Genomic DNA, 12,516 nt, shown 5'->3' on the forward strand with positions numbered 1-12,516 from the left:
TGTACTGTTGTCCCAAGCATATTGCAACAAACGGTGTATTTATATCGCTGCTCGTTTAGTTTGTATTGCCGTTTCAAATATACCGGTCATTTTTGAAACACCCTGTAGATTCTTCCTGACTAATGTCTTGAACTTCAGCCTACTCTTCATCACTACTATATTGTGATCTGAGTCTATATCTGCTCCTGGGTACGCCTTACAATCCACTATCTGATTTCAGAATCTCTGTTTGACCATGATGTAATCTAATTGAAATCTTCCCGTATCTCCCGGCCTTTTCCAAGTATACCTCCTCCTCTTGTGATTCTTGAACAGGGTATTCGCTATTACTAGCTGAAACTTGTTACAGAACTCAATTAGTCTTTCTCCTCTTTCATTCCTCGTCCCAAGCCCATATTCCCCTGTAACCTTTTCTTCTACTCCTTTCCCTACAACTGCATTCCAGTCGCCCATGACTATTAGATTTTCGTCCCCCTTTACATACTGCATTACCCTTTAAATATCCTCATACACTTTCTCTATCTGTTCATCTTCAGCTTGCGACGTGGGCATGTATACCTGAACTATCGTTGTCGGTGTTGGTCTGCTGTCGATTCTGATTAGAACAACCCGGTCACTGAACTGTTCACAGTAACACTTCCTCTGCCCTACCTTCCTATTCATAACGAATCCTACACCTGTTATACCATTTTCTGCTGCTGTTGATATTACCCGATACTCATCCGACCAGAAATCCGTGTCTTCCTTCCACTTCACTTCACTGACCCCTACTATATCTAGATTGAGCCTTTGCATTTCCCTTTTCAGATTTTCTAGTTTCCCTACCACGTTCAAGCTTCTGACATTCCACGCCCCGACTCGTAGAACGTTATCCTTTCGTTGATTATTCAATCTTTTTCTCATGATAACCTCCCCCTTGACAGTCCCCTCCCGGAGATCCGAATGGGAGACTATTCCGGAATCTTTTGCCAATGGAGAGATCATCATGACACTTCTTCAATTACAGGCCACATGTCCTGTGGATACACGTTACGTGTCTTTGATGCAGTGGTTTCCATTGCCTTCTGCATCCTCACGTCGTTGATCATTGCTGATTCCTCTGCCTTTAGGGGCAATTTCCCACCCCTAGGACAAGAGAGTGCCCTGAACCTCTATCCGCTCCTCCGCCCTCTTTGACAAGGCCGTTGGCAGAATGAGGCTGACTTCTTATGCCGGAAGTCTTCGGCCGCCAGTGCTGATTATTTATCAAAATTTGGGCAGGGGCGGGGATCGAACCCGGGAACCAAGACGTTTTGATTATGAATCAAAGACGCTACTCAAAGTGCTGCTCTGGATGAACACCATACAATACTCTTACTGCTCGCATTTGTGCAATCAATACTTTAATCGATGTAACGCAGCCATGACACCCTCCGCCTGTCCCCCTGTAGCTTGTAATGGTACTTGAATTACGTAACCATTACGGCACCTCAACTTAACCTCTCGATACCAGCAATATTCTACTGTTTCTGTAAAGTAGTTAACATATTTCTGAGACAACATTATATTTGATTTCATTAATGTAGAGGTACTTTGATACATCGATATGTTTATATTGCAATGATATTATTCTTATGTGTATTCTTTCTTTTGTCACTATGATCTTTGACGTACTTGTAACTCTTGATTTTTGGGCGCGTAAGCGATTATTAGTTTAGTTAGAGAGTCGGACCTTGGGAAAGTCAGGTCTTGGACGTCATGTTGGAAAGACGCATATTGTAGCCAGTTTATAAAATGTGAACTTTAACAGTGAGGAAGATGTTTTCAAGTATGTTTTGTATTGTGAAGTGATGTTTTGTGTGTTACGTGATATTACAACAAAAGTAATAAAAAAAAGTGTAACTTAAATTCGGTGTGCTGATTACTTTTTTACGTGACCATTGTCCTGCAAAAGTGTAATCTTCAAGAATGGTTTGTGAAGCGCATCTACATAACTTTTGAATATCGCAGAATAAAACGTAGGCCTCTTTGCATCCGAGCTTGGAATCATCACCACCTAGATTTTCGACGATTGAGCCATGATTTTACAACAAGACCAGCGTGGGAAACACGAAATGATGAGTGCCTAGTTTATTCATTATTACATGAAATGACTTTATTATCTGTGCTCTAATGACACCTGACACTTAATAACTTTGTTGTTGCCCGAAAATGCAGTATTTAGCAGCGTGAGCAACACCACAGTCGTTATTAAATTTTGACCTTTGTTGTGGTAGGGTTGTTAGTAGTTGTACTACTGCGCTTTCGACAATAGAACACCTACCAAGCAGTTGGTTACCATACATCGTACAGAGTGTCTTGTGGTTGTCTTCATAGCTCTGGGAGTCTCCTATCTGGACGGGGCGTTCCTTAACGCGACGCAGCCCATACCGCCTCTGGATCAGCTGTACTATTACCCCGTCGCCAATGGAACGGCCACCAAGCAGCTGATTACCGGAGGTGTGGTATCTTACTTGGCCACCATGGACGAGGGCACCGGGTACCAGGGAGGAAACTCGGGCAATGGAGTCCTCCTAACCATGGAACACTTAATGTCACATCTGGACTCTACAGCCTGGGAAATATCTAACGGTGTCAACACCTCGTTCGACTGGTTGCTGCCGGGGATAACTGTGTGCTACTGGAACTTCACGAACGCTGTGCTGGGTGGGCTGAACTCTACGGAAGAGGTAAGCTGCCAACTGAGAAACATTTCCAACTCCCATAACCAGTAATAAGTTTAACAAAAACACTAACAACAAGTATAACTTCAACATTCAAAAATAATCAGGTTAATCTTAAAAATGCGTTTGTGTGATATTTGTTATTATAAATAAAGGTATATTTGTTACACAAAATTTAGTTCTAATCCCAAGTCGGGCGGTAAAATTTAGCATGTAGAATAGTCTGTCGTAATCTTTGTACAGGTTATCATGTACTTCAAAATGTAAATGTAAATGCCATGTGGCTAGGGCTCTCGTCGGGTAGACCGTTCGCCTGGTGCAAGTCTTTCGAGTTGACGCCACTTCGGCGACTTGCGTGTCGATATGGATGAAATCTGCTGTCTTTTTTTTTTTCTTTTTTTTTTGTGCATACGGAAGATATTGCGCGCATGGCGTGGTCTGCTCGCTCTCCCGATTTGAATCCCGTAGAACATGTCTGAGAGACGGCTCATATCACGTCAGCATCATCCACCAACCAGTGAGCAGCTCTCCAGGAAGAATGGGCATCATTGCCTCAACACGAGACTGATGACATCATTCACAGCATACCCCGTCGTTGTCAGGCCTGTACTGCTGCCGGAGATGGTTCAAATGGCTCTAAGCACTATGGGACTTAACTTCTGAGGCCATCAGTCCCCTAGAACTTAGAACTACTTAAACCTAACTAACCTAAGGACATCACACACATCCATGCCCGAGGCAGGATTCGAACCTGCGACCGTAGTGCTGCCGGAGATGGTGACACCCCATGCTGAGCACACTGACCAGCGGAGTGTGGTGCAATCCATTAAGTTTGGACAAACGAAGACAATTTTTGTCTACCGTTATGCATGTCGCAGTTGTTGCATTGTTTCTACTTTGCCATCACCAGTTTATACTGTTTTGTACTAAATAAACGCAACCTTGAAAAATTTCCGTTTGTTGCAATCATTTTGGACACCATCGCAAATTGCTTGCAGAGTCTCAACATCTTTAACCACTTTGAATAACACATTATGTCCTCCACCTTCATATATCTTTTCCACTAACTGTTGGTCCTTAAGTGGTTCAGATCCTCATTTTAATATATTCAGTGTCCACCCTACTCTCTTTTTCTTTATGTTTCCAATTCCCTTTTCTTGTGGAGTCTTCTGATCTTAAATAGCTATACACGTACTTACTTACTTTACTTTACATCTGGTAAGAGCCTTACCCATCATACGCCTGCTCTTTGAGCCTCTTCCACTTCTGCCTGTCCAATGCGCTGTTTGTCCAGTTGCTTTGCTGTTCATCCTAGTTGTATCCTCCCGAATGTTATCGCACCATATTATTCTCGGTCTTTCTCTTCCTCTCGTTCCAACTATTGTTCTGCTGAATGCCATTCTAGGTAGTCTATTCTCTGTCATTCTTGCTCTATGGCCTGCCCAATTCAACCTTCTCCTCTTGAGCACTTCGACGATGTTACAGTGTTTGTACAGCCCTCATAATTCTTCATTTCTTCTTATTCTCCATTCCATGTTATTTTCGTCGCATACAGGCCCAAAAATTTTCCTCGGTGTTTTTCTTTCGAATATTAACTGTTTTTCTTCATATTTCTTTCTAAATATTAATGTTTCACATCCATATAACATCACAGGTATCATGGTCGATTGATATAAGCTGATTTTGAAGTTACTGCTAAGGGATCTTTTTCTTAGAATTTGGATGAAACTAAAAAGTGTCTTGCTTGCTGTTGATAACGTGCATCTATTTCTATATCTGTTCTGTTGTTATTACTAAAAAGACTTCCTACGTACTTGAAGTGGTCAACATTCTTGAGATGGAATCCACCTACAGTCAGAGGTGCATCTTTCCTGGTTTTCTTACTTACGGGCAGGTATTCTCTCTTTTCTTCATTAACATGTAATCCTGTTTCCTCAGCAATTTTGTAGTAATTTTGCCTCAATCTGATTAATTCTGTTTTGGAACGACTTATTAGTGCTACATCATCTGCATAGGCAAGTCTTGTAATGTTCACATCCTGTATCTGGATCCCTTGTGGACTGGTTTTAGAAAATTCTCTATCGATCTTCTCTAGGACCATGTTAAATAAATGGCATCCCCTTGTCTCAGTCTAGTGTACACCTTAAGATCTTCAGTTTCTCCTACCGGTGTCTCTATGCGACATAAAGTTTCGTCTATACACATTTTAACTAACCTGATTAATTTTGATGGTATCGTATTTTAAATTCCTTCATTATATTTAGGAGCGTCTGTCGGTGTATGCTATCATAGGCCTTTTTAAAATCTACGAATAATATGTGGACATATACATTGAATTCCCACGCCTTTTCAGTTACTTGTCTTAGAGGTGAATAATTGATCTAATGTGGATCTGTTTCTGCGGAAACCGCACTGGTAGTCCCCAATCAGTTCTTCTGTTATTGGAATCAGCCTGTTTAATAGGCAGCTCGATAAGATTTTGTAGGTGACATCCAGTAAGGCAATTCCACTGTAGTTATCAAAAACAAGTGGATCATTCTTCTTAAATATGGGGTACACAATTGCAGTTTTCCAATCTGCAGGAATGGTTTCTGTCTTCCAAATTGTTTCTATTAACGTCTGTATTTCTAATTCCAGTTGTAGGCCTCCATTCTTTAATAACTCAGGGTATATCTGGTCTTCGCCACAAGCCTTGTTATTCTTTAATTTCTTTATTGCTTGCAGTATTTCATTTAATGATCGGGTAGTAACTGTATCAGCTGTGCCAGTTGTATCAGGTTCTTGCAATTTAAACTAAGAATGTGGGTCATTGCAGCTGAGAAGTTGTGAAAGGTATGTCTTCCATCTTTTTGGTATGTCACTTTTGTCGTTCAGTATTTTCCCATACTGATCCTTTATAAACTGTTCCATTTTATTGAATCTACCAAAGGATTTTTTTATATGTTGATATATTTTTATATGCGTTTCCATATGTCATACAACATATATACAGGATGATCCATTGATAGTGACCGGGCCAAATATCTCACGAAATAAGCATCAAACGAAAAAACTACAAAGAACGAAACTCGTCTAGCTTGAAGGTGGAAACCCGATGGCGCTATGGTTGGCCCGCTAGATGACGCTGCCATAGTTCAAACGGATATCAACAGCGTTTTTTAAAATAGGAACCCCCAATTTTTATTACATATTCGTGCAGTACGTAAACAAATATGAGTGTTTTAGTTGGACCACATTTTTCGCTTTGTGACAGATGGTACTGTAATAATCACAAACGTGTAAGTATGTGGTATCACGTAACATTCCGCCAGAGCGGACGGTATTTGCTTCGTGATAGATTACCCGTGTTAAAATGGACCGTTCACCAATTGCGGAAAAGGTCGATATCGTGTTGATGTATGGCTGTTGTGATCAAAATGCCCAACGGGCGTGTGCTATGTATGCTGCTCGGTATCCTGGACGACATCATCCAAGTGTCCGGACCGTTCGCCGGATAGTTACGTTATTTAAGGAAACAGGAAGTGTTCAGCCACATGTGAAACGTGATCACGACCTGCAACAAATGATGGCGCCCAAGTAGGTGTTTTAGCTGCTGTCGCGGCTAATCCGCACATCAGTAGCAGACAAATTGCGCAGGAATCGGGAATCTCAAAAACGTAGGTGTTGAGAATGCCACATCAACATCGATCGCACCCGTACCATATTTCTATGCACCAGGAATTGCATGGCGACGACTTTGAACGTCCTGTACATTTCTGCCACGGGCACAAGAGAAATTATGGGACGAGGAAAGATTTTTTGCACGCGTTCTATTTAGCGACGAAGCGTCTTTCACTAACAGCGGTAACGTAAACCGGCATAATATGCTCTATTGGGCAACGGAAAATCAACGATGACTGCAAGTGGAACATCAGCGACCTTGGCGGGTTAATGTATGGTGCGGCATTATGGGAGGAAGGATAATTGGCTCCCATTTTATCGATGGCAATCTAAATGGTGCAATGTATGCTGATTTCCTACGTAATGTTCTACCGATGTTACTACAAGATGTTTCACTGCATGACAGAATGGCGATGTACTTCTAACATGATGGATATGCAGCACATAGCTCGCGTACGGTTGAAGCGGTATTGAACAGCATATTTCATGACAGGTGGATTGGTCGTCGAAGGACAATACCATGGCCCGCACGTTCACCGCATCTGACGTCCCCAGATTTCTTTCTGTGGGGAAAGTTGAAACATATTTGCTATCGTGATCCACCGACAACGCCTGACAACATGCGTCAGCGCATTGTCAATGCATGTGCGAACATTACGGAAGGCGAACTATCCGCTGTTGAGAGGAATGTCGTTACACGTATTGCGAAATGCATTGAGATTGACGGACATCATTTTGAGCATTATTGCATCAATGTGGTATTTACAGGTAACCACGCTGTAACATCATGCGTTCTCAGAAATGATAAGATCACAAAGCTACATGCATCAAATTGGAACAACCGAAATAAAATTTCAAACGTACCTACGTTCTGTATTTTAATTTAAGAAACCTACCTGTTACCAACTGTTCGTCTAAAACTGTGAGCCATATGTTTGTGACTATTATAGCGCCATATATCACAAAGCGTAAAGTGGTCGAACTAAAACATTCATATTTCTTTACGTACTACACAAAAATGTAATAAAAAATGGGGGTTCCTATTTTTTAAAAACGCAGTTGATATCCGTTTGACCTATGGCAGCGCCATCTAGCGGGCCAACCATACCGCCATCTGGTTTCCCCTTTCAAGCTAGACAAGCTTCGTTCTTTGTAGTTTTTTCGTTTGACGCTTATTTTGTGAGATATTTGGCCCGGTCATGATCAATGGACCACCCTGTATAGGACAAGCTAAAGGAAAAGAAAATAATAAATAACCAACCAAAGCAAATTCCATCACAGGGCATCGTCCCGCTTGAGGCTGGATCACCTGCAGGCTGGGAGAGGGACTTCCCCATATGGTCCATGGACGAGGTGTTCGTGCACCTGCCAGCGATGGTGACCCCCGAGCTGGAGAGGGTGCGCAGCTGGGCCATCGACTTCATCAACGCCGGCATCGACGCCGCCATCAGGGAGCTGCCCAGCCTCATGGAGAAACGCCGCCGGGAGGTGAGCTGCACCAGAGGTCCTTCCGCACTATCTGTGACTTCCCAGGCACTTGGCCACTGCGTGCCGTGTGAAGGGACTGTCACCTATGCTTATGAACCGCTGCTGACTTCTGCGTGGGTCGCCTCTTAAGTTTTGGATAAATGACCCACTCATGGCCTGTTGAAGTGTGACTTTAGTGTTGGCTAAATATTGTCCCTCCTTATCAAAGAGACAGAATACTACTGGGACGCTTTAACATGGGAAGAATCTTGCGCGCAAATGACGTTAGAATGACGTGTATTCGGGCAGTAGAAAGCAATCAACCCAATAAACCGCAAATGACATTAACTTGTTCTATGTCCTGGTGGACCCTCGGAAATCGCGTTGAAAAAAAAAAAAAAAATCAGCTCAATACTTGAGACAAGCAAGAATATTTACTATCAAAAACAGTTTTGATCATAATTTATTTATTACGGTGACCGGTTTCGACCACTACTGCGGTCATCTTCAGACCACACTAGTCATTTTCCAGCAGAAGGAGGTTCTTACTCATTGGTCTGAAGATGAGCACAGTAGTGGTCGAAACCGGTCACCGTAATAAATAAATTGCGAGCAAGACTGTTTTTGATAGTAAATATTTGTAACAGATTGATCACTCTTCTCTCTCATAATGTATTCAACAGTAAGCAAGAATATAATTAACACTGTTGTTCGTTTCACTTGCAGCAATTTAAGCTATGCTCTCAGGTTCCTGCTAAACCACAGCCTCAGAAATTGCGATGTTTTCGGAAATACGGCATTGTTACATGCAAAAATACAGATGTCTTTGCTGCTATTTTCACTCGCAGCATTTCGTCTTTCATTTATTGAGCAAAATGATACCACAAAACCAAGGAAACAAGTTACCTGACAGAATGCACTCTTGTATCTAAGTAACGCTGAATATTGCAGTACGTACAGTATTATATTAACAAAACGGTCCCAGAATCTGTTACTATCGCAAAGATGAAACAAAATGTCAGCAGAACATGAACCTACAACCTTCGTATTCATAACATCATATCGCTAACTACGATACAACACTGAATTAATACAAGTGTCAACAATAATAGGACTTACCTTAGGATCTCCTGAAACCTTTTACCGTCGACATGTTATTAACTGTCTCCAAAGTTGTTTAGTCGTCGACTGCTACCGACTTTGGTGGTCACATTGTCACTTGAGCACAAGATTCGAATAATGCAGACTGCTCTCCTTGAATGTGGCAGTTTTGGGTGAGGCGTATTTCGAACCATGCCTAGAATACACACCAACAGAGAGACTGGGCCTGAATCTCCACACTTAGGACACTGACAACCTCAGCAACCAATCGCGCTGCAGCCACTGTCGAATGCTTTGTGTACTCCACTTCTCTTTGTGTCGTGCGTTGCTCATTGTTTTCTTTTCTTACTCCAAAATGAGTGAAGGGATTAAAGCTTGCCCATGATGGGATTTGAGTATAGCCCTCAAAACCCCAAATCCCTATGACCATGATGGGGTTCGGGTATAGCCCTCACAACCCCAAATCCCTATGACCATTACGTAAGTTCTGCTCTCGCGGGAGCACAAAACACCGTCGCAGGTTGCCAGCACTTCTCTCCCCCCCTCTCCCCCCCCCCCTTCCACCACATCCGCCCTCTGCACCTCACCAGTCGGCCGGTCCAACTTCTCCGTTGTTTACCGCCGACTATGTTGCAGTGTCGGCACGCTACCAAAGGGACATAGCATCGCGACGACAGTTTCAAATTGGACACCTGTCCGCCATATTTTCTATTGCCAAAACGTATCATAAGCCCTCTTGAAATCAACAAATATTATTCAGTTAAATACCTATGGATTACGAGTGGGGAGGACTTAAATCGGAATCATCGTATAACCAATCTTGTCGGGAAGACGAACTAAAGACTGCATTTTATTGGCAGATAACGTAGAAGTTGCAAGAAATGTACTACGGGTATAACTTGCCCGCCCTCTTCTGAAGTACTGCTATGCGCTATGGAACTTTTATCAGATACGATTGACGGAGAACTTCGAAAATGTTTAATGAAAGGCAACACGTTTTGTATTATGACAAAAAGTGGAGTGAGTTCCACGGATTTGATAAGTACGTTGAGGTGGCAATACTTGAAACACAGGTATTTTTCGTTGCGACCCGATATTTTCTCTAAGTTTCGATAATCAACTTCCTTCAGCTTAATTCCATAATATTTTGTTGTCTCCCATGTACACAGGCAGAAATGGTGATAGTGATCAAACAAGAAAAGTCAGAGGTCGCGAGCGAGGTGGCGCAGTGGTTAGACACTGGACTCGCATTCGGAAGGACGACGGTTCAATCCCGCGTCCGGCCATCCTGATTTAGGTTTTCCGTGATTTCCCTAAATCACTCCAGGCAAATGCCGGGATGGTTCCTCTGAAAGGGCACGGCCGACTTCCTTCCCCATCCTTCCCTAATCCGATGAGACCGATGACCAAGCTGTCTGGTCTTCCCCAAACCAACCAACCAACCAACCATCAGAGGTCGCATGTAAAGATTTAGATTTTATTTTTTCCACACGTGCAGTGGAACGGCAGAGAGATGGTGTGAAAGTGGTTTTATGCACCTTCTGCTGAACACTTCAATGAGAACAGCAGAGTTATGAATTTAGAGTATGGTTGTGAGGTTTAGGATTCGTCCTGCATGCGATCTCCTGTTTTGAAATTCAGCCTGAGTTTCATCATCATCATCTCAGCCTTTTCCCACGTCATGGGGGTCGGCGTTGCTTTGCTGGATTCTTTACTTCCATAAATGCCTATCCAGTGCTTCTCCGAGCCATCCTTTCTCCCGTAGGTCCCCTGCTACCTTGTCTTTCCATCTCAGTTTCGGTCTTCTCCTTCATCCTTCATCCTTCGATTTCTAGGTCTTTAATTCTTCTCCCCACGTAGTACTCCCCTCATCTCTGCACATGTCCATACGATCTTAGCCTACTTTATTGGATCTTCTTCCCTACGGGCCCCACTTTCACTGTTCCCCTGATGTACTCACTCCTTAGTCTATCCTTTCGTGTCATCCCATTCATCCACCTTAACATTCTCATTTCTGCCACTTCCATCTTTTTCTACATGATATTCTCCAGGTATTATTTTATTCACAGCTGTACTTTTCATCAAGTATAGTACATATTTTTCAGAATAAAATTCAGTCGTCAGCTGCAAACATATTTTTATTACGCATTACCGGTTTAGACAAATCAATTTGTCATTTTCAGAAGCTCGATATTGGTTTAGTAGATGTCAACATCGTTTTCATAAAAGTCATAATGCTATGGTACCTCGAGAAGTGCACATACTATATGTGATTAATGTGAACGCAGACTGATAATTTACGGTAACTGAATAACATCTAAGTATAGATACATAGAGCTGATTCACTTTCTGTAAAGCCGGCCTGGGTGGCCGATCGGTTCTAGGCGCTACAGTCTGGAACCGCGCGACCGCTACGGTAGCAGGTTCGAATCCTGCCTCGGGCATGGATGTGTGTGATGTCCTTAGGTTAGTTAGGTTTAAGTAGTTGTAAGTTCTAGGGGACTGATGACCTCAGAAGTTAATTCCCATAGTGCTCAGAGCCATTTTTGACTTACTGTAAATTGTTAATCTGCCTTTAGAATAATGACATATTGTATGTACATTTCTGGACGTACCATGGCATTATGCTTCTATGAAGATGATGTCAATATATTTTAAACCAATACTAATCTACTGAAAATGATAAACTAATTATTCGAAACCGGTAATGCGTAATAAAAATATGTTTGCATCCGACAACTGAATTTTATTCAGAAAAGTTGTCGAGTCAGTAGGTCTACTTCCAGAATGGAATTTTCACTCTGCAGCGGAGTGCGCGTTGATATGAAACTTCTTGGCAGATTAAAACTGTGTGCCCGACCGAGACTCGAACTCGGGACTTTTGCCTTTCGCAGGCAAGTGCTCTACCAACTGAACTACCCAAGTACGACCCACGACCCGTCCCCACAGGTCCAATTCCGCCACTACCTCGTCTCCTACCTTAAAAAACCAAAGAAGCTCTCCTGCGCACTTGTCCGCGAAAGGCAAAGGTCCCGGTTCGATTCTCAGTCCAGCACACAGTTTCAATCCGCCAGAGTTTTTTCAAAGTAGGTCTACTTGTTTTTCTAACTCATGAATTAGGACTTCTGTAGTGGGTTTATAGCCAACTGAGACTAAGGAAATTCCTCTGTAAAGTGATTTCTCCACTTAGTATTCAAATAGGCTAATCACTGTACAGACGCATTCTTTTTTCTCGCCACGCCGGACATCCTGTATCATTTTTTGAAGATTCTGAGCCAGGTCGCTGCATCCTGCGTCCCGTGTTGCAGTCGCTGTACCCGATGGCATACACGGCCCAGCTGCGCGCCTACAACGTCCACAAGGCGTACAACCCGCTGTTCCAGCAGCACTCCAGCCCGGACATCTACAGCGCCTACGCCGAAGCGCGCGACGAGCTGCTGGCCCTGGATGTCATCTCACTGATCCACAGCAAGAAAGCGAGAAAACTGTAAACACGGCTATTTTTCCATGAATTACTGTGACCCGGACAATAAAGAACACTTACTCAACGAAGTAAGTACCGAACTATCAGTGTAATAACTCACAG

The sequence above is a fragment of the Schistocerca piceifrons genome, chromosome 10, assembly GCF_021461385.2.
Source record: "Schistocerca piceifrons isolate TAMUIC-IGC-003096 chromosome 10, iqSchPice1.1, whole genome shotgun sequence".
Taxonomy (NCBI): Eukaryota; Metazoa; Arthropoda; class Insecta; order Orthoptera; family Acrididae; genus Schistocerca; species Schistocerca piceifrons.